The 23,608-nt window shown below is 33.9% G+C and overlaps 1 protein-coding gene across 2 annotated transcripts in view; it reads right to left on the bottom strand.

The window, feature by feature from the left end:
- Positions 1 to 23,608, bottom strand: part of SLC16A7 (solute carrier family 16 member 7) — a 160,595-nt gene that overhangs the window by 32,881 nt on the left and 104,106 nt on the right. The window contains exon 1 of one of the 2 annotated variants that reach the window (XM_054580021.1): positions 14,023 to 14,104. The exons of the other annotated variant lie outside the window; for it this stretch is intronic. The gene's annotated coding sequence lies outside the window, so the exon portion shown is untranslated. Of the gene's footprint in view, positions 1 to 14,022; positions 14,105 to 23,608 lie in introns of those variants that run through there. 2 annotated transcript variants of the gene reach the window in all.

The raw sequence follows: 23,608 nt of genomic DNA, 5'->3' as shown, positions 1-23,608 counted from the left end.
ATTCATATTTATGAAATTTCTGCTCCCAGGTAAACTAGTTGATATAACATCCAGTCTCTAGCAATTCCTCGTATTCTTTTGCCTTCACCATGTATTATATACATGTTGGTCCTACTCATATATAGCTTTTCCTTTAACACCAGATTAAACTTCACAACATCCATGATGGTCCGTCCCTGGAGCCTTGTGCTCAAGTTTCCAACCACTGGCTCCACCTATTGTCAGACGTGGGAATAAATCACTTACTCTACTGGGAATAAATCTTACCACCTGTTACTTGCATTCTTATTAAAATCATGCATGAAAATATTTGGAGAATCAAATAATGTTTTCCTACCATAATCTTGTTACCTCAGATAGAAGACAGTCTCTTGAAGGGTAAGTGAATGCATGTGGTTTCCCTTTATTTCTACAGTACCAACCATGGCCTACCATTTATACCAAATGAATGGCATTCAGAGTTTAATTTTACTCTAATTCTGGTATGTATTTAAATCTATGGCAATCTCCATTACATTGACATTATAATATTTTACTTTTTTGAAATATTTCATGATACACATATTTAGAAACAGTGCTTCAAAAAATGATAGAAATTGCACATTAAATTTATGTTTGCATATAATGCAAAACCAACAGGGCCGTAGTTTTTCTTTCAAAAAGACCCTCATTGTTACCTATGATCAGACACAAGGTATTACAGCAAGATATATGAGAACCGTTACATAGAATTGTCAAACTTCTAACTTAATCCCATTTTACTGCAGAATTTTCCTTTTATTTCTTTTGAAATGGGTATATTTTCCTACCTGACATCAAGAAATAAAATTGACCACAAGAAGAACTCTTATTTCCTCATGAACTGTTATAAAGCAGCTTAGTTCTTTCTCATGGCTGTAATGCATCATAAATTCAGAATAAATTATTGGCCATTAAGCCACAGACTCCCTGCCATTCATATTAAAAATGATGCTTAGACATCAGGCATATTGGAACCACCTTTCATCTGAAGAGTAATATTGATAATCTTAAGCTAGAGCATATTAAAATGATCCAACGAAATACACTGACTTCAGGAAGGATATAGCATGTGATGCGTATGATGACAATATTATTTAGGTGTCCTAGTAGCAAAAAAAAAAAATTCTTCTTATATAAAAGTTATGTTTTTGAAGTGGAAATTAAAAATGTCTCAAATCAAAATGACTTTTCAGAAATCTCATAATGGTATACTAATTGTAACTCAGCTATTTGCTATCTCAAGCACACAGGGAGCTCAAAACATATTCATGAGCCATAAAAGACAACTTTGCATTTATTTTTGTGTCATGTTTTAAACTCTTTTCAAGATGATTTAATTATACAGGAAATGCACAGGGCTTTATTGTTGGTGTCATAGAAAAGGAAACTTCAAGTTGAATTTTAAGAAACTAGAGACTAATGCATGAATGTATAAATTTGTAGAAGTATGTGAATATTTTTAAAAATTTGATTATAAACCCAATAAATAACTTTTCTTAATTTATTCATAACTTTTCTTTAAAATATAACAGTTTAAGAATATCTAATTACAGAAATAAAATTAAAAATTATAATTATCTAACTCATGGAAGTCCTTGAATCCACATCATCAACTATAATCTTAAGAGAATTTTAGGAATATATATGATTCTAACCTAAATCTCCCAGATTACACTGAACATTTCCCTGTATAGCCAAAAAGTCAGAATTGAAGTAAGATAACTCACAGTATTTGCATAGTGATGGTGAATAGTTACCATTTAAATATGGTTGTTCACCTCTCAGAGTCCATCTTGGGTCTTTCTTGCAATGGGAACTTCAGGGATTTGTTTTCACATACCAGTGGGAAGGAACTGCATACTTTTTCAACAAAGATGTTCTAAAGTGATCTCCTATGTCAATTCTAACAGAAATCAACCCCTTTTCTAACATCCTTCTATTTTGCAAAACTGGTGTTGGCAGGGAAGGGTAAGAAGGCTAAAGATGACTAAGCTAGAAGTCTCACAGAATCTAGCTCAAGCATGCAGTCACTTTAATGGAGTGCAAAGGGTGATGGATTATACACGAAGAGAGGAGTCAGTACAGAAAGTCAGTTCAACTTCTACAAAGTCCAATATAAAGCAGCACAAAAATAAGAATTTTGAGTATTTGAGAATAATAAGAAATAGAGGAATGGAGAATGGAGGTGAAACTTTCTGTGAAAGGCATAAAAAAAAAGTATGGAGATAAGCCAATTTTTGTCACATATGGTCTTTTTGTGCATAGTACCCTTTCATATACCTGCTTTGGCTTATTTCCTTTAGACCCCATTAAGATTCAGGAACCATTATGATTTTTTATATAGGGCTAAAACACATAACATTTTTTTAAGTATACTACACACTAATGAGACTTTTCTCCATATATATGTATATTTGCATAGCACATTTTCAGCATATAAAGACTTTCACACTTTTGTTTATCCCATCTGATTTCTCATAACGATCTGAAATATATAAATACCATTCCTTTAAGGATACAAACACCACTCAAAAATCATTATTTTACAATGGTCAAAGAGATTCTCACATTGGTTCAAGGACTTCCCTGGGATCATGTAGTTTTCAATGGTAGAATTAAGGTTTGATCCTCTGTCTTTACCTGTAGGTGAAATCCTTATGACAAAAAGCCACAGTGTTATGAAATAATATTTCTTTATAGTTTATAGCAATACTCATCACTTGTTCTGGGCATGGGTCACATGACCTCTGTGGTCTGAGCCAAGAGCTGCATTATAACCGCACTGCAGAGAAAGAAGTCAGACTCAGAGAATTTAGGTGACTTGCAGGAGGGTCACATGGCTAACAAAGAGTAGAGCAAAGAATAGCATGTGGTCTTTTCATTTTAAATCAAAGTGTTTAGATAGACAATGAACTCAAGGATTTGAAAAAGTACTGATAAAAATTAACAGGATTTGTATCTGGGACTCCTATCTTGCTGTCAAACACTTCAAAGCACTGAGCTTGAGGCCACAGGCTTGCTTTCCTACAGACTAGTCCTGTGATCTTCTGCTAGTCATTTAACCTTTATGAACGTCAGCTCTATAATCTAGAAAGTGATGACCATGTCCTTCCTCCAACTCACAAGATGTTTAAAATTCAAGTGAGGTATTACACATTAAAGAACATTAAAAATTTTAAGGTGCTGTATAAATATAAAATGTTACTGGTTTTGTCACTTAAGATTTTCTGAACAAGTCTTAAGGTAAAAGTCGTTCTTCCATAAGCTTTGCACATACATAAGAATAAAATCTTAAAATATAAAAATCTAAACATGTTTGTGCTTCCATATTTTATGTTTAATTTAATGTGCAATATGCATTATTAACTATTTATTATATAAAAGAAATTAGATAAGGCAAAACAATGGCACTTGGCATAAAGATATTTAAGACCTGTCCTGGCAGAGATTTAATATATGTATTTGCTTTAAACACTCATGATTATTTGTTTTGTGGAGTGATATATTTTCCTTTCCTTTTGTTTCTAATTTATTAATAAGACTTTTATGGGTCTCGGGATATGCATGGCAAAGCAGGGAAAAACACTGCAATAGATAACCATGGATGATAAAAAGACTTCAGAGTTTAAAAGTTTCTTAGATCTATTAACAAAACCATATTTTAGTAGAATAAAAAAGTACTAAACCACTTCATTCTGAAAAGTTTGTATTTCAAGAGAGAGTTGCTGAGTACAAACATGCTACCTAGAATCTGAATACATCTTAAAATAAATTAAGAAAATAAAAGTAGCATAGATAGACTTTGCCCAGATACTCAGTCTCTGTAATATGGCCACCAATCCCGTCTTCCTTGGCTGAGTCATTCCCTGTTACTTCTAAGTCATTCCTTTTAGTTACTTCTTTTTTTATTAGATAAAATTGCTTTTTGCTTTACAAACATTATACTCAGCTGCAACAATGTGACAGTAAGTTTTATATATACTTATAAATATACTTATATACTTATATATATATACTTATATTCTAACATATCTAATTCCCACACTTAAAATATGTTAAAATAGATTTGTATACTAAGACAGGATATAAGGGAATCCTTGGAAACTCCAGTAGTTTATCATTTTAGGAGCTGTGTTTTCTAGTTATTTATGTTAGAGAGCCAATTTTTTAGAACACATATAACACTATTCATGTGGATGGGACTAGAGCTTAAAAGTTCTATTTGGTAAATGGTGCTGACAGAGATGTGTCTAAATTAATGTCAGATAATCTTTCTATTTTGGATTTGGAATTCCAAAGAACACTAACAGTGATGAGGAACGGTGGTAGCAATAAGTGGTATGGACCCCTGCAAGGCAAGGTTTCAATAATTTCTGGTAGATTGTGAAATATTGGTGAGAATCACTGTCTTGAAAATATAATCTAGATCCACAAGCCACTGGATCATAATTGAGGTACATGTAGATACTGAAGATTCTTTTTGCAAATGTGAAAGCTTATAGGTCACCTACTTACTATAGCAAAAGTAGATTCTCAATAATTATCAATAATTTGAAAGAATGAGTCTCTTCCAAGAACTACTTTCAACTACCACTGAAGCAATTGGATAGCACTATTCAGATATCAAAATCATCTAAATTGTCAGCAAGACTAATTGTGCTATTTGAAAGTTGTGTTTAGGTTGTCCTAAACTATTGTTGTGTCTTCAGATGCCTACTTTAACAGGCCAAGTTTTAAGTGACATATAGTAACTTGGTCTAGATTAAAAAATTAATGAAACTAATCTGTTTGCAAGGTAAAGATCCATTTCCTTGTTATATAATCATCTTAAACCACAAAAGCATGTAATTAGTAAAAACTTCTATACAGCTCTCCAACTACAACAACAAAATAGTGGGCTTCATCTTTCTCAGAAAGAGCACTAATCTCCATGCAGCATCAGCCTGAAGCAAAGCAACAGCCCCACCCACAGAAACCACTCTTGCCCCACACTGTGGAGTTTAAGCCTGGCTGCTAAAGAGTACAGCTGGAGGTTATTTCAGAGACAAAGCTTAACAGAAAGCCTTCAGACAAAGGCAGATCTCTGGAAGCTCTGAGACATTAGGTGACCCTACACAAGGCTTCATGTAGGTAAAAGCCAGCCTTCATGGGCAGCATAGTTCTTTCTGCACACACCCAGGCCCAAAAGAGGGAGCTGCAAGCTGTGGATCACTAAATGCTCCAAAAAGGTTGCCTAGGGCCAGTCACAGGCAGCATCTGACAAAAGCTACATCAGAGTCTTTGCAGAACTACCTAATATAGAAACAAATACAAAGAAGTAGTCAAAATGAGAGGCAAAGAAATAAGCCCCAAATTAAAAAACAAGAAAATTCTCTAGAAGAACTAAATGAAGTCAAGCAATTTATCAGATATAGAGTTTAGAGTGATGGTTGTCAAGAAAATGAAAGACATAGAAACAATGAAAAAGGACCAGTCAGGAATGAAGAACACAATATCTAAAATAAATAATACACTGGATGGAATAAAGGGTAGTTTAGATGAAGCAGAGGACTGAATGAATGATTTGGAAGACAAGATAGAAAAAAAACACCCAAGCAGAGTAGCAAAAAGATAAAATGAAATTAAAAAATGAGGACAGCTTAAGAAAATTTTGGGACAACATGAAGTGTAACAACATATACATCATGGGGATACTAGAAGGAGAAGAGAGTGAGCAAAGGATTGAGAATATATTTGAAAAAATAATGACCCAAAACTTCCCTTATTGGGTGAAGGAAAAACACGGACAAGTCCAAGAAGTTCAGAGTCTCCCAAAAAAGATGGACTAAAAGAGGGCCACAACAAGATACATGACAAAATGCAGGCTTAGAGATAAGGAGAGGATCCTAAAAGCCACAAGAGAATATCAAGTAGTTGTATACAAGGGAGTTCCAATTAAATTGTCACCTGATTTTTCAACAGAAACATTTCAGACCAGAAGGAAGTGGCATGAAGTATTCAAGGTGATAAAAAAAAAAGCAAGGACTTACAACCAGGGGTTTCTTACCCAGGTAGCCTTTCATTTAAAATTGAAGGAGAAATTAAGAACTTCTCAGTCAAAAAAAAAAAAAAAAAAAAAGCTAAAGGAGTTTGTTAACATCAAAAGCACTACAACAAATGTTAAAGGGCTTGCTAGAGGAAGGAGGACAAAGAAGAGGAGGAGGAAGAGGAAAAAGACAGAAGGTTTAAAATAAAATGGCATTGAATATGTATCTGTCAATAATCACTTTAAATGTAAATGACTTAACTGCTCCAACAAAAACACATAGGGTAGCTAAATGGATAAGAAAACAAGACTCATATATATGTTACCTCCAAGAGACCCACCTCAGATTGAAAGATACACACAGACTAAAAGTAGAGGCATGGAAAAAGATATTTCATGCAATCGGAAAAAGAAAAAAAAAAACAAGGGTAGCAATAATTATATACAATAAAATAGACTTTAAAACCAAGGCTATAGTAAGAGACAAAGACATTACATAATGATAAAGGGAACAATCCAACAAGAGGATATTACCTTAGTAAATATTTACTCACCCTACATAAGAGAACCTAACTACGTAAAGCAAACCTTGGACATAAAGGGAGATATTGACAGAAATACAATCATAGTTGATGATCTTAACACCATATTGACTTCAGTGAATATATCTTCTAGGCAGATCAACAAGGAGTCAGCAGACTTAAACAACATACTGGATCAAATGGATTTAATTGATATCTTCAGAGCTTTCATCCCAAAACAGCAGAATATACATACTTTTTAAGTGCGTATGGAATGTTTTGCTAGACCACATGTTTGGACACAAAATAAAACTCAATAAATTTAAGAAGACTGAAATCATATCAAGCATCTTCTCTGACCACAATGCTATGAACCTAGAAATCACAAGAGGAGCACTGAAAAATATGCAAAGACATGGAAGCTAAATAACATGTTATTAAACAATAAATAGGTCAACAATGAAATCAAAGAATAAATCAAAATATATCCTGAAACAAAAGTAAATAAGAACACAACAATCCAATATCTATGGAACACCAGAAAAGCAATCTTATTTACACTTACAAGAACTTAAAAAGGAAAAATAAATAAAACCCAAAGTGAGTAGAAGGAAGGAAATAATAAACATCAGAGCAGAAATAAATGAAATAGAGTATAAGAAAATGATACAAAAGATCAATGAATCCAAGAGCTGTTTTTTTGAAATGAGAAACAAGAGTGACAAAGGTTTAACTAGACTCATCAAGAAAAAGAGAGGACCCAAATAAATAAAATGAGAAATTAAAGAGAAGAAATAACAACTGACACCAAAGAAATACGAAGGATTGTAAGAAAATATTATAAACAATTATATGCCAACTTCTGGGCAACATGGATGAAATGGATAAATTCTAGAAATGTACAATCTTCCAAATCAGGAAGAATAAAGAATCTAACTAGACAGATTACACCTAGTGAAATTGAAGCACTAACCAAAAAACTCCTAAGAAACAAAAGCCATGGACTGTATGGCTTCACAGGTGAATTTTACCAAATATTCCAAGAAGAACTAACACCCATCCTTCTTAAACTATTTCAAAAAATCCAACAGGAAGGAAGCCTCCCAAGCTCATTTTATGAGGCCACGATTATCCTAATTCCAAAACCAGATTAAAAAAAAACTACAAAAAATTATAGGCCAATATCCTTAATGAATATAGATGCTAAAATATCCAACAAAATATTAGCAAACACAATACAGCAATACCTCAAAAAATCATACACCATCAGTGGGATTTATTCTAGGAATTCAAGTTTGATACAACATTCACAAATCAATAAATATGATTCACCACATAATCAAAATGAAGGGGAAAAAACCACATGATCATAACAATAGGTACAGAAAAATCATTTGATAAAATCCAGCATCCATTTATAATAAAAAAACTCTTAAGAAGATGGGAATAGAGGGAACATATCTAAACATAATAAAGGTCATATAGGACAAACCAACTGCCAGTATCATACTCAATGGAAAAAAACAACAAGCATTCTTCTTAAGATTCAGAACAAGACAGGGATGTCCACTTTTACCTTTCTTATTCAGCGTAGTACTGGAAGTCCTAGCCATAGCAATCAGGCAAAAAGAGGATATAAATGGCATCCAAATTGGAAAATGAAATTGTCATTATTTGCAGATGATATGATACTGTACATAAAATACCTCAAAGATTCCAACAAGAAACTACTAGAATTGGTGAATGAATTCAGGATACAAAATTAAAATCCAGATATCAGTTGCATTTTTTATATACCAACAATCAACTAATAGAATGGGAAATTAAGAAACAATCCCATTCACAATTGCTTCAAAAAGAATAAAATACTTAGGAATAAATCAAACAAGGATATAAAAAATCTGTACTTGGAAAATTATAAGACACTGAAGAAAGGAACTTAAGAAGATACAAATATGTAGAGTCACATACTGTGTTCATATATAGGAAGAATTAATATCATTAAAATGTCCATGCTACCCCAAGCAATCTATAGATTCAACACAATTCCTGTCAAGATTCCAATGATTCGCTTCACAGAACTAGAACAAATATATCAAAAATTTATATGGGACTGCAAAAGGCCAGCATAGCAACAGCAATCCTGAGAAAATAAGAACAAAGTAAGATAAATTATGATACTTAATATCAAATTCTAGTATAAGGCCTTAACAATCAAAACAGCATGGTACTGGCATAAAAACAGACACAACAATCAGTGGAACAGAATAGAGAACCCACAAATGAACCCACACCTTTATAATCAATTAACATTTGACAGAGAAAGAAACACATAAAATGGGCTAAAGAGTTTATTCAATAAATGGTAATGGGAAAACTGGACAGATACATACAGAAAAATGAAACTAGACCACTTTCTTACACCACACACAAGAATAAATTCAAAATGGAAAATGGATTAAAGACTTAAATGTTAGACCCAAAACTATAAAAATTCTAGGAGAAAACATAGGAAGTAAAATCTTGGACATTGCTTGCCACAATGGTCTATCTGATATATCTCCCTAGGCAAGGGAAACAAAAAGATAAGTAAATAGACAATTGGGACTATATCAGACTAAAAAGTGTTTGCACGAGAAAGGAAAACATCAACAAAATAAAAAGACAAATCACAGAATGGGAGAACTCATTTGCAATACATCTAATAAGGGGTTAATATCCAAAATTTATAAAGAAATTGTAAAATTCAACACCAAAAAACAAGCAATCTAATTAAAAAATAGACAAAAGACATGAATAGACACTTCTCCAAAGAGGATATACAAATGACCCTTAGACATGAAAAGATACTCAATGTCATTAATCATGAGAAATCTACAAATTACAACCACAATGAGATAGCACCTCAGGATGTGGAGAAAGGGAAATCTTTTTGCACTGTTGATGGAAGTGCAGATTGGTGCAGCTGCTATGGAAAGCAGTATGGAGATACCTCAAAAAATTAAAAATGGAACTGCCTTTTGACCTACCAATCCCACTTCTGGGAGTGTATCCAAAGGAACCCAAAACACTAATTCAAAATAATATAAGCACCTTTATGTTCATTGCAGCATTATTTACAATCGCCAAGATATGGAAGCAGCCCAAGTCTCCATCAGCAGATGAGTGAATAAAACAACCATGGGACATTTACACAATGGAATACTATTCACTTGTAAAAAAGAAAAAAGAAAGAAAATTTTACCCTTTGAGTAAAATGAGAAAATTTTACTCATACTTTGAGACAGTATGAATGGACCTGGAAAACATTATGTTTAGGGAAATAAGTGTCAGAGAAAGACAAATACCACATGATTTCATTCATATGTGGAATCTAATGAACAAACTGAACAAGGAAAACAGAGACAGACTTATAGATGGAGAGTGGATGACAGCTAGTGGGGGAGCGAGGTCGGGGGGTGGAGAGATTGAGCAAAAGGGAAAAAGGTCGCATGGACATGGACAACAGTGTTGTGGTTGCTGGGGGGAGGGGGGTATAAGGAGACTAAATGGTAATGGAGAAAAACACAATAAAGATTAATTTAAGAATAGAAAAAAGAACTTGGGCATGACAACAGTGTGGTGATTGTGGTGGTGGGGAGTATAAGGGGACTAAATGAAAACAGAAAAATACACAATTAAAAAAATTGAGCCCTACCTAGTGTGGCTCAGTGGATTGAGCACCAGTCTGTGAACCCGAAAGTCATAGGTTCGATTCCTTGTCAGGGCATATGCCTGAGTTGTGGGTTAGTTCCCCAATTAGTGGCATGCAAGAGACAACCAATCAATGTTTCTCTTCCTCCCTTCCCCTAACTCTAAATATTAACAAACAAAATCTTAATTTTTTTAAAGTAGGCTTCTGTAAAGAAAGGTAAGTCATAAAAGTTTTAGTGTTCACAGGTAATTAAAGAATTAAGGTTATAAAATTATAATCAAGTGAAAGAAATGAAAATAATGATGTAGGAATTAAATAATGACATTTAATAACATGAACAATGAGAGACAGTGAACCTGAGAGAAGGCACCATTTTCCCAAGGTTTGTTTGTTTTTGTTTGTTTGTTTTTGTTACAAAAGACTTACATGAAGTAAGAAATCATAAAATTAGGATGGGAAAAGAAAAGGAGATAACCACCTGACCTGCCTGGTAATCAACAGGGTGAGTTATACTACAAACAGATGGCCTCACTTCTATAGATTCTATGAATTTTGAAGATTTTGAGCCTTGGCCAGATAAATCAGTTGGTTGAAAGTGTTATCCTGATGCACCAAGATTGTGGGTTTAATCCCTGGTCAAAGCACATGTAGGAGGCAACCAATGAGTACATGAATAGGTGGAACAACAAATTGATGTTTTTGTCTCTCTTTCCCCTCTTCCTCTGTCTCTCTCAAATCAATAGAAAAGAAAATAAAGTCATAGCAGTAAAAATTTTTAGACTTTAATGGTAAGTTCAATATTAAAAAAGAATGACTTTAAGGGGAAAATGGATAATTATGGACTTAACCACACAGACCACACATATATGTTATTAATGAGAATATGTTGAGTATCCGGGGATGATACATATGAGGCATGACTTTCACCCAACTAATAATCTGAAGTGAAAAATATTTCACAATTTTTAATTGACAAAGCAATTAAAGTGTAGACATATTGGAAAAACAATCTCAGAAAAATCCCTACATAGAACATCTACCCATTAGACATTTCTCTATTTCAGAAGTTAGTAAACTTTCATAATTTCTAGTTTTCTACATTACTTTATTATTAAAAAAATGTATGCCACAGTGCATAGAAGTATGTGTCCTTTCAGGGAGAACTATACCTGAACATCGTCCCACAGGTCTCACAGAGTGGCATTCATTATCTAGAACATTGGATGTTCTAGAATGTTGTTCCGGAACGTTGGATGACAGATTCTTAGTCTTGAAAACTCAAATATTATTTTTGTCAGTACACCAAGAGCATATCCATATTCTTGGGGGAAAATTCATATTAACCATTTGCCACCCCAGTTCAAGCCACTATCATTTATTGACAGATTGTTAAATGCTGCTTAAGGAGCTGCTTACAGCCATCAGGGCCTTACTCTTCCCTGCAGCTAAGAGAAGAATACGCAGGGGATGCCACCACGTCACTACAGGAAATATCTAGGAGCAGAGAGTTAGAACTACGTGAATGCCCACACTCTTCTATCTGGCCTGGTCCCATTGTGTTTCAGATTCCTGTTCATCCTAACCACCCTCAAAGTAATCTTATGTATCCATGCTGGTCTATCAGATCCTTCACCCAATACTCTCTGCTTTCTACCTTTCCAGTATATCCTGTAGAGCTACAGTGTTTTTTTGTTTTTTTGTTTGTTTTGTTTTTTGCTTTTTTGAGTGTTGTGGCCATTCCACTACAAAACTACTTCTTTTGACACCCTGTCAGTTGGGAACTATTTTATCTCCCATACAAGTAATTCCGGGCCAGGCAGTGGCATGAGTGCTCTCCCTGTTCTGTCAACCACTAAACATTCTTTCCACCATTGCTGTTTCTTTTATAAGTCTGTATGCTTCTCTGAAGTTATTTCCATGATATTATAGCATCCTCTCCAGCCTCCTTCTTCTTGCTATTATCTTTTGGCACCTGGCTTTTTCACCCCCTCACACTTTCATGGCTGGCTCAGGAGTAACTGTCTATTTCTACTTTGCTGCCAATCTTCTTTCTATGAAACATCAATATAATATATATGTGGTTTCTTGATCTTTTATTTTCCCTTATCTTTGCCTTTCTTTCTCTTTGTGTTGCATTTTACTTCAATGATGCACTGAATAGCGATAGTTAAAATCAACCAATATGGCACTATCTTTGCCCTGCCCATTCAAATGTAAATATCCTCTTCACTAACTTGAACCATTCATTTCACTTACCCTCACTCTCATTATTAACATTTGTCATTCTCATCAAGGTTTCCGATCCATAGACATTATTGCTGCCCCTCCAACTTCTAACATACATCAAGTTTTCCTACATTTCTTTCTCTTGTAGAACCCAAACTGGATGGTAATTCTTACCACAACCCCTTTGAAAGCATCCTTGACTCGCTTACTCCTCCCACTGGAAATGTTCATCTGGAAAATAACAAACCTAGGATGACCTCAGGCATTTTCCCTTTCCTTCACGCAAAAAACCTAAAAATTGCCTTAGAAAAATCGTAGGACTGTACTGACTGGTGCCTTTAAAAAGCTTCAAATGTCATCTTAACAGTGTCCCAAAACTGCTCTATGCTTTTCAAATATTCTAGCTTTCCCACTGTCTGAGGACTCACACAACACTCCCTCCATCCTCAGGATACCTAGCTTCTCTCTTCCAGGAACCACCTTTCCACAGTTAGCCCGTAGAGACTCCGCAGAAGTTATCACCAGGGACTAGCTCATCTTTCTGCAGCTAAACACACCACTCTACCTGAATATGCGCTCTTATTCCTTCTCAGTACAATATTTATTCCCACTTTACATTTTGAATGATCTTGCTAACAGAACTATAATACTCAATATCAGTTGGTGAAAGTTCATTCGCTACTAGATATTATTTGGAGAGATACTGATAATTGTGCCTATGGCCAATCCTTTTGAATATCACTATTATTTGGATAAGTAAATGCATTTATTATGATTACTGTTACAGCCTGGAGTTCTTTTCTTATTTTAAAGATAACTTTGCATATCTCTATTTTGACACACATGCATTGCCATAAAGTATAAATCTCTGCATAATTTTATTTCCAAATATTGTATCACGCAAAGTTCTTAAACTTCTTTCAGTGACTTAAGTAATGATTACTCAGTGGTGAGCCCTTGGAAGAGTTGGAGAGCAGGTGCTAGATGTGGGACAGGAAGGTGACACAAGGCATTACCTGTACCATCACAGCCAGCATCCCTGACCTAAAGACGGGGGAGCCAACACAAAAAGTCAGACTTTCTGCCTGGTTCTGGATCCTTTTAATTCTCAACATTATTTATTATCACAGTCACTATTAACAGAATCATTAAAATCCAGTGAAACAGAAATGAGCCAGTAGTGTTTTACGCCATATATTTCAATATCAGTGAGAACAGTGATAAGATGGTTTATTAATCTATACCTTAAAACTGTAAATATTCTTTTTTCAAAACAGTTTAAAATGTTTATTAAAACACACACACTTTGGCCAATTGAAAATAGCCACTCTTTATATTCCCAAGGCTTTTCCCGAAAGAGTTTCAGGTTGCTTTTATTTCCTACACGAATGCCAACAGAGTTCTAGGAAACGCATAGGTCGAGGACAGCCCAAATTAGCCCCCTGGACTCTTTTCTCATTATAACTGAGATAACTTTAAACATGGTAAGGGGAACACAAAATTGAGGTGAAACAATGCTTCTAAACTCTACTCACTAACTCATAGTTTTGATATCTTCTTCATATCCTGAAATGGATTGAAATGGTTTAGTCCACATTCTTCCTGTGGTCTGCTGAGACCATACTAAATGCAGCGTGATGATTTGAGTCACCTCTCTAAAAAAAAGGATGTTATATTTTGAACAGTGCCAAGTAAACTGTCAACACTCAAAAAATAAATTACAATAATAAGAACAGGTAGGAGGCAGTTCAGGGAGAAAAAAGTGGAATGTCTAAACGGCTCAGACTGATTTATGAAGGATGATTAAGAGAAAAAAAATGAGTTGCTTGGTCAAATAGTACTAAGGAAGGTGATGGAATAACTGTTCGTACTTTTTGAAGGCTTAAACATGTTGATAAGTAAAAGCATTATTACTCACCAAATAGGATAGTAATAATAATCACTATATAGTTGGGTCAATTGGGTTGTTTGAAAATTTAGTACAATTTTCAAAATACATTTCACATAAGACAGTTATTTATAATACAAGAGTGCTGTGTTTTACTTTTTACTAGGAGAGATGAAGAAGTCTGGCCTAACGAGGAGAAATAATCTTGAAAGACAGCACCACAAAAGCCCTTAAGTCAGAAGCAGATGCCCCTGATCCTGCACTGCTGCTCTCTGTGTGGCTTTTGAAAAATTCATAATTTCCTCACTTTGCTTTATCTATAAAGTAAAGCAGTAATTGAGTGAAGGAGGTTTTCCTTCACTTTGTAAATGAATATGAATTTAGATCATTATGATTCAAAGTATGAAATGTTTCTTTATACATTAAATTATGTGAAGTTGGAAGTGGATTCTAGCTGTTTAATGATAAACTATCACAATAACATGACACAAAGTACTCATCAGCAGCATTCTGTCTCTTCAGGAATGAAGATGAGCAAAAATTATTTCTGTATCTCTTTGATTAAATATAGATGGTTCTTAAAAGAAAGCATTTATTCAAACAATATCTGTGGAGATAGACTATTATTTTGGGCACTTGAATATCAAAGCTATCATTTTAAGTGATTTATTACATAGTAGAAAGCATACTATACTTTGCATATCTTATCTACTTTACTGGTATTTTCCTAAACTAAAAATTTTCTATTTTCACTTTTATTTCAGAGGCAAAAAACTTATCTGAGACTGTATTTTCTCTTTTTTCTTTTTCTAATTATGTTTTTTCCATTATAATTTAGTCCCCTTCCACCCCCTCACCCCCTGCAACTACCACACTCTTGTCCATGTCCATGAGTCTTTTTTCCTTTTTTCTCAATCTCTTCACCCCTTAACTCCCCCACCTGACTTGGCTGTCATCCTGCTTTCAATCTATGACTCTATGTTGCTTGTTAGTTCAGTTTGTTCATTAGAGTCCACATGTGAGTGAAATCACATGGTACTTGTCTTTCTCTGACAGGCTTATTTTACTTAGCATAGTGTTTTACACATCCATCGATACTGTTATAAAGGATAAATCTTTCTTCTTTTTTATGGCTGAGTAGTATTCCATTGTGTACATTGGACTACTTATCCACTCATCAACTGATGGACACTTGGACTGTTTCCATATCTTGGTGATTGTTAACTAATGCTGTAATGTACATAGTGGTGCATATGTTCTTTTGAATTAGTGTTTTGGGTTCCTTCAGATATATTCCCAGAAATGGGACTGCTGGGTCAAAAGGCAGATCCATTTTTAATTTTTTGAGGTATCTCCATACTGCTTTCCACAGGGGCTGTACCAGCCTGCATTCCCGCCAACAGTGCAAAAGAGTTCCCCTTTCTCCACATCCTCACCAGGACTTGTTTGTTGATTTATTGATGATAATCATTCTGATGGGTGTGAGATGATATCTCATTGTGGCTTTAATTTGCATTTTTTTAATGATTAGTGACATTGAGCTTCTTTTCATATATCTATTGGCCATCTCTATGTCCTCTTTGGAGAAATGTCTATTCAGGTCCTTTATCCATATTTTAATTGGGTTGTTCTTTTTCTGTTGTTGTTGAGTTTTGCAAGTTCTTTATAAGTTTGGATATTAACACTTATCAGATGTATTAGCAAATTTGTTCTCTTATTCTGTGGGTTGCCTTTTTATTTTGTTTTTTCCCTTGGTGTGCGAAAACTTCTTAGTTTGATGTAGTGCCAATTGTTCATTTATTTTTCTGTTTCCCTTGCTTGGGGATACATATCTGAAAAAGTATTGCTACAAGCAATTTTTGAGATTTTGCTACTTATATATTTTCTTCTATGATTTTTATGATTTTGGATCTAATATTTAAGTCTTGTATCCATTTTGAATTTATTCTTGTGTGAGTTGTAAGAAAGTGGGCTAGTTTCGTTTTTGTGCATGTATCTATCCAATTTTCCCATTACCATTTACTGAATAAACTATCTTTATCCCATTGTATGCCTTTGCTTCTCTGTCTAATATTAATTGACTATAAAGGTATGGGTCTATTTCTGAGCTCTCTATTCTGTTTCACTGATCTATGTGTCTGTTTTTATGTCAGTACCATGCTGCTTTGATTACTATGGCCTTATAGTATAGTATTGGTATTAGGTAGCATCATTCATCCAACTTTGTGCTTCTTTCTCATAATCACTGTTGCTGTGCCGTTCCTTTGGTGGTTCTATATAAATTTTTGAAGTATTTGTTCTAGTTCTGTGAAATATGTCATTGGAATCTTGATAGGAATTGTGTCGAATCTATAATTGCTTTGGGTAGTATATATATTTCAATGAAATTCATATTTCCTATCCATGAACACTATATGTGCTTCCATTTATTTGTATATTTTTCAATTTATTTCTTCAGTGTCTTATGATTTTTCAAATACAGGTTTCTTACATCCTTGGTTTGGTTTATTACTAAGTATTTTATTCTTTTTGAAGCAATGTGAATGGGATTGTTTTCTTAATTTTCCTTTCTGTTAGTTCATTATTGGCATATAAAAATGCTACTGATTTCTGGATATACATTTTTGTATCCTGTTACTTTGCTGAATTCATTTACCGGCTCTAGCAGCTTCTTGGTAGAATCCTTGGGGTTCTTTATGTAGAGTATCATGTCTTGCAGAGAAAGACTGTTCTTACTTCTCCCTTTCTAACCTGGATGCCTTTTATTTCTTCTTCTTGCCTGATTGTTGTGACTAAGACTCCCATTATTATGGTGAATAAGAGAGGTGAAAGCAGCCATCAGGTCTTGTTTCCTGTTGTTTTATTATTAAATGACGAAATTCCAGATACCTCTCTATTTTAAAGAATTATTTCTAAAATACAAAAATACTCCTACCATTCCTTGAAATATAGTGTTATATGAAAATATTCTCATGACATCATTAACTAGTTAACAATACTCCATACAATTAAAGTGCAGAGTTACATTTCTGTCTTAAATTCTAGCCCTATTCTGCTTTGCAGCTTGGCAAACATCTCAGATATAAACACCAAACTAGTTCCAGAAAGTTTACTATAAGTTCTATCACATAAAATACAACACATATTTACTATTAGATTAGCAAGTTTATTATAATTCTTTTAAGTTCTCTCTAATTGATACAAAACCCTGAAAACTAACCTCAAGAAAAATTTGAGACGTAGTTGTTTAAACATATTGTTAATATTAGTTTTTATTCTTATTTAATACTTTTATTTTCTTCTCTCCTTATTAACATATGTACCTGAAAACTGATACTGAACTATGTGACAACAGCTAAGGTTTCACGGGAGATACCTGATATGTTCTTTGGCTGGTGTGAAAGGTGAAACAGCACCCTGCTCCGCCACATGAACAATACTCTTTCTTCCACTGTCACCTAATCCTCAGAACCAGAATGAGAGACGGACACCAAGCTGCATTCCACTGATGGGCCTCCAGAAGCCACTCTGTATTTCTACGGCCTTTCAGGCTTCTCTGCTCTAAACTTTTCTTGGAAAGTATGTATGTCTCCTGAGGAGCTGATGAAGTATCTATAATATTAAAGCCATATGCAGACAGATATACATTATATATTATATATAATATTAGACATTCTATAAATATATATTTTTATATCCACAATTCATTTTTTCATTGTCAAGATTTTATAGCCTGAATGCCTGTTTAGGAATGAAAAAAAGATTTGTAAAATATCTACTAACTATAAAAAGAATAGTTCTTATATACATGAAAAAAAGGCACTAGAAATTAAAAAGCAATACAAACACGGGAACAATAGCTTGAAAAACTATTGTCTTGGAAATTCGTAATAGAAAGTAGTTGAAGAATTTCAGAATTTATATGAGAATTTTCTGTATATTTACACTGTGACCTTATAGTAACACATAAAGGCATATTACAGAATGCCTTGCACTCCTATATCCTACATTTCCACATTTTATGTTCTAGGGAGGAATAAGTTTCAAATATAGTCTCTCTTACCCTTATATTAAAAGACTGACTCTAAACATTTCATATCCTCTCTGTCCTCCAGGAGGTCTTGCCATTCCTATTCCCATCAACTTTGGCCTTGACAGTTAAGTCTGCCCTTCATTCTTTTCTCTCTTCCAAAAGCAGTTCATATCCTTGTCTTTAGAATTATCACACAGGTTTAATAATTTTTATTTGTCTTTCTCCCTACATGAACAAAACTCCCTGATCAGGGACCATGTTTTTTTTATCATCTTTGTACATCCATTCTAGCAAAATTCCTGGCACAAAAGGGTAGTTGAATACATATTTATAAAATGAAAAAAAAAATGAATGAAGTAATTTGGGTTCTGAGATAAGAAATGACTCCTGAAAAATCACATAATTATAGAGTAGCATATCGAAGAATAAAAACCAACTTTCACAGCTTATTTTATGATTATTACAATAATTTTGATAATTCATTTGTTCACTCCTTCAAAAAATATTAAGCACCTACAATGTGCCAGAGCATATCTACCCACTACAAACACAGAAGTGAACAAAAGGGGAAAAAAAAATCCCTACTTTCATTGTTTATATTCCAGAGAGGGGCTATAAACTTACCTTCTATATTTGTGTTATTTAATATGATAGCATTAGCCAACAGGGGGTTTTTAGAATTTAAATTAGATAAGATAAAATACAATTAAAAATCAGTTCCTTTCTTAAACTAACTTGAACATTTCAAGTGTTCAATAGTCACATGTGGGTAGTAGATAGCATATATTAGGCAATCATATTTAAAGAACATTTCTAAAATCACAGGAAGCTCTACAGGACATTACTACTCCAATAAAAACTAAACAGCAATAAAAAATAAAATATAAAAAAAAATTTAGACATGCTTAATAGGTATGTAGTGGTATCTAGCTGTGGTTTTGCTTAGCATTTCCATAATGAATAATGAAGCTAACCATCGTTTAATATGCTTAAAAATAAAACAAAGTGAATAAAAAAGTTCTCAGTAAGCAAAAAGAAGAAGAAGAAGAAGAAGAAGAAGAAGGAGAAGAAGAAGAAGGAAGAGGAGGAGGAGGAGGAGGAGAAGGAGAAGGAAAAGAAATAATACACTAAACAGCAGTGATAAGTGCTACACAGGGGAAAATAATGCAAGAAAAGAAGATAGAGTTTTATGAATGAAATGTTAAAATTTTAGATAAGATAGCTCTGGGAGACCTCTCTGGAAAAGTGAATTTTTAGTAAAGACCTGAGAGAGGTATAAGCAGAGAGGTAAGCATTTACAAGTTTAAGGGAATATCATTTCAGATGAATAAAAGAATAGGTACAAATCTGTGAGATGAAAACACAGCTGACGTATTCTAAGAACAGTAGATGAACAGTGAAACTAGGGCAGCATGAGAAAAAGTGAGAATAGCAGTCAGAAAGTAATAGGGGAGAAGAGATATTCACAGTAGGATGGGAATCCTTGAGTAGGAGACAAGACTGGACATAGGTTACAAAAGAATCTCACTGGCAGCTATATCCAGAAACAGGGAAACCAAATTGTAGGTAGGCTACAACACTATTCTGGACTATAAATAATAGTGCCTTAAACAAGGTAATGGTAACAGAGGTTTTGAGAAGTGATAAAATGTTGGATTTATTTAGAAAATAGAACCAAAAGATGTACTAATAGGGATTAAGGGGAAAAAAAGTGAGAAATCAACTATAGCCTCAACCTTTCTTGGCTTAATCAAAAAGTTTGGGGAGAGTATCAGAAGATCAATTATATTTCATTTTTTAAATATTTATTATACTTTTACATTAATTTTTAGTCTCCTTATACCCTTTCCCCCCAACAATCACCCCATTGCTGTCCATGTCCATGAGTCCTTTTCCTTTAGGAGGTCAATTTTAGACAGGTTAAGTTAGAGATGCTTATTACGCATTTGAGTAGAAACAGAGAAAGGAGATTTACATATAGCTCTAGAGCTCAGGAGAGACTGAGACTGGAGATAGAAATTTGAGGGGCATCCACTTACAAATAATAGCTTAAGTCATGAGAAAGTATGAGTCACCTATGGAGCAAGTACATGTGGAGAAAAAAATCCAAGAGCACTCCTTGATAGTCTAAGGAAACAAAGAAAGATGAGAAATAAATATTAAAATGGTACAGCTAATAACATAAAAAACACACATGTGTTCTTTTGCAAGTAAAATTAAGAAAATATTAATAAGAGATAGAATGATCTACTACTACATCAAATGCTGCTGAAAGGTCCAGTATGATGAAGTCTGAGAAATGACAACTAAACTGATAACAAGAGTCAGGAGAGATCTTAAGATCTTAAAAACAGCAGTATCAGATGAGTGGTGGTGGGGGGGGAACACTCAATTGGAATGGGAGCAAAGGAATTGGAAAGAGAGACCTTAGACATAATACATATAGCAACACTTTTGAGAAGTTTTGCTTAAAAAGATGGAAATAGAGTTGTGACTGACAGGAAATATGGCTCTGGAGAATGTTTTCTTTGTCTGCTCCCAGGTTGGAAGCTATTATGTTTATGTGTTATGAGAATGATCCTGTTGTAATGGAAACTATTGCTTCTGAAGGAAAGAGAAGAAAGAATTTCATCTGTAATAATCTTCTTCAATAGGTGAGCAGTAAAATAAAGCACATGAGCAAAGGGGGTTGGCCTTAGCTAGAAAGAAGCCAATACAAGAGAGGAGGTAAAGTATATAGGCCAAGATGTAAACAGGTGAGAAAGTGTGGCAGTAGAAGCCACACTGCCACACAGGGCAGTTCTTTGGGTTATTTCAATTTTCTGAATGAAGTAAGAATCTGAAATTATCACTTGGGATGAAAGAAGGAGGAAAGAGTAGTGGATTTTTGTGAGGGATGATTCAGTGAAAAATAACCATCTCACAAAAAAAAAAAAAAAAAAAAAAAGAGCGACTGGGGTAGGGCAACAGAATATATAGCATGGTTACCAGGCAGCATAAGGGCCTACTTGAGATTATTGATCATTAATTTAAAAAACTCAGTTAATCCTGCAGCACATAGCCTTTCAGTTATGCTTAGCTGTGCAGAGGCAGGCTCTGAGCAGGTGGAGAGCTAGTTTTAATCAGTTTTGATTTCATGAAGGGATACAGGAACATGAGTGGTAGGTATGTGAGTTGCAACAGTATGAAAAGAAGTGATGATTATTGAATCTGACACTTAGCTAGGTGAGGAGGGTTAAAGATGTCATGAGGGAAGCAGTGATAAGTGTGGCAGGATCAGTAGATGCATAGGACCAGTGAAGCTGAAGGATTAGTAGAGTTGGGATCCTGAAGGAAATGGGCTGGAAGATAGGACCTGGTGGTGAAGGGCAAGATGTTAGAAAATTGAGATTATGAAGGGTTTGAGGATATTGGTAATGATAAGTTTGAAGATGTAAAAGTGAGAATTAGGGTCTCCCTGAAGAGGAATTGGATGGTGATGATGACGATGATAATGATACTTCATGCAATACCTTTGTTATTACAACAGAATATCTGGGTTAGAGTCCATAATTCCCTCCCATTTTGTAAAGAAATCAATAAGGCTTAGAGGTAAGAGATAACATGCTTAAGGAAATATTGGAAACAAGAAATTCCTAGGACTACCTGACTTCAAAATTGTAATTTTTCTCTATTTTCTTTTAGTAACATAAGTTCACACTGTCATGACTGGTTCATTTCAATAATAAAAAGATATATTTTTATTAGCATGAGAACTAATTATGTGTTCACAAGACTACATTCTATTAAAAATAAAGACCAAATTCATGATTGTGTGCTACAAGAAAAAGAAAACATGGCTTAATAAGAAATTTTAGTCAACTATGAGTACATAAATAACAGTAACAAGAAAATTCCAAACTAGGAAAAAGCTACTGTCCTTCCAATTCTGTGTTCTTTTGACAGGGATGCCATAAATGGATTTGATGAAATACATGGCTGTGGCACATTATCACAACCTGGAGATTAGGAAAGAAAAGAATAAGGGATAGTGGTAAGAAATTATTATATATTTAAAATATAAGACTGAGCAGAAATATGAGGCTTATTTATAATATTTCCTTGAAAGATTAACATGTCATCTTATTGTTAGTAAATTCATAATTCAACAATCTTTGATAAGGGTGGATTGATAAGGAATGCATATTAAATGCCTTTGTTTCTATTTATATCAAGATCTAGCATGCATAAATTTATCAAAACTAATTGTTTCTGTTAAAAATTTCATCTACCTCATTTTTATTGGGATAATAAATTCTATTGGATTATCATTCTCCTATATCATAGATTTTATGTTTTCAGGTTTCTCTTAGGCCCTACTTTTCCTTCTCCTCTCTCACTGCAATTCCAATATTATGGAATTAAATTAACACATCCCTTCATATAACCCATACCTTTCAGGACTTCATGGTATTTTATTATACCTTTTCTTAGACTTGGTATTTCTACTCTGTAAAGAAAAAAAATCTGATTTGTGTTTCTTAATAGAAGAGGTATTCTCTATTTCAAAAACAAACACAAACTCACAAATTGTGTTTGTAATCAGTTTCACTTCTCTGTTTTGAGTTTCTCTGGTTGCATTATGTTACTGCATTTGGTGTTCATTTTGTACACATATTGCATTAAAATCTTTTCAAAAAATGCACAGCTATTCTCAGCTAAAAGAAATAAAACAAATGGTTTCTCTGCAATTACAGTGGAATTTGCAAGTCATTTAACCCCATATCAGATAGCTTTTCTCAGCCTAATGCATTGAAAAGACAAGAAATGAGGGAAAAAATCTAAAACATTAAACATGGACTAAAAGTTAAAACACCTAATTTAGAAATTTCTAGAAGAAAAACAGGCAAAATGTCATCTAAGTAATAGAGGGATCCTTCCTTTTTATTTCTGTAAGTCTTTCAGGTTGAAATATAAGGCAAAGTTGGCATTATCAACTGATATTTTCTTTCTTAATCCATTTATCCTCATTTCCAGACTGGAGATACTGTTCAGGTCTTGGATAATTTTGAGTTTCCAAAACAGCTCACTTAAATTCAATGCTGGAATATTACCTTAGCATACATAGAGGTGGATGATAAGTATATTTGCCCAGATAACTACACTGTTCTTTCTTACTGTTTTTAATAAAAAGAGATGAAAAGAACAAACAGAGAGTTCA

Source organism: Pteronotus mesoamericanus, unplaced genomic scaffold (assembly GCF_021234165.1).
Source record: "Pteronotus mesoamericanus isolate MK-2021 breed Mesoamerican mustached bat unplaced genomic scaffold, CSHL_Meso_final contig_56, whole genome shotgun sequence".
NCBI classification, from domain to species: Eukaryota; Metazoa; Chordata; class Mammalia; order Chiroptera; family Mormoopidae; genus Pteronotus; species Pteronotus mesoamericanus.
Note: the sequence above shows the minus strand (reverse complement) of the source record. Positions and strands in the feature narration are given on the sequence as shown.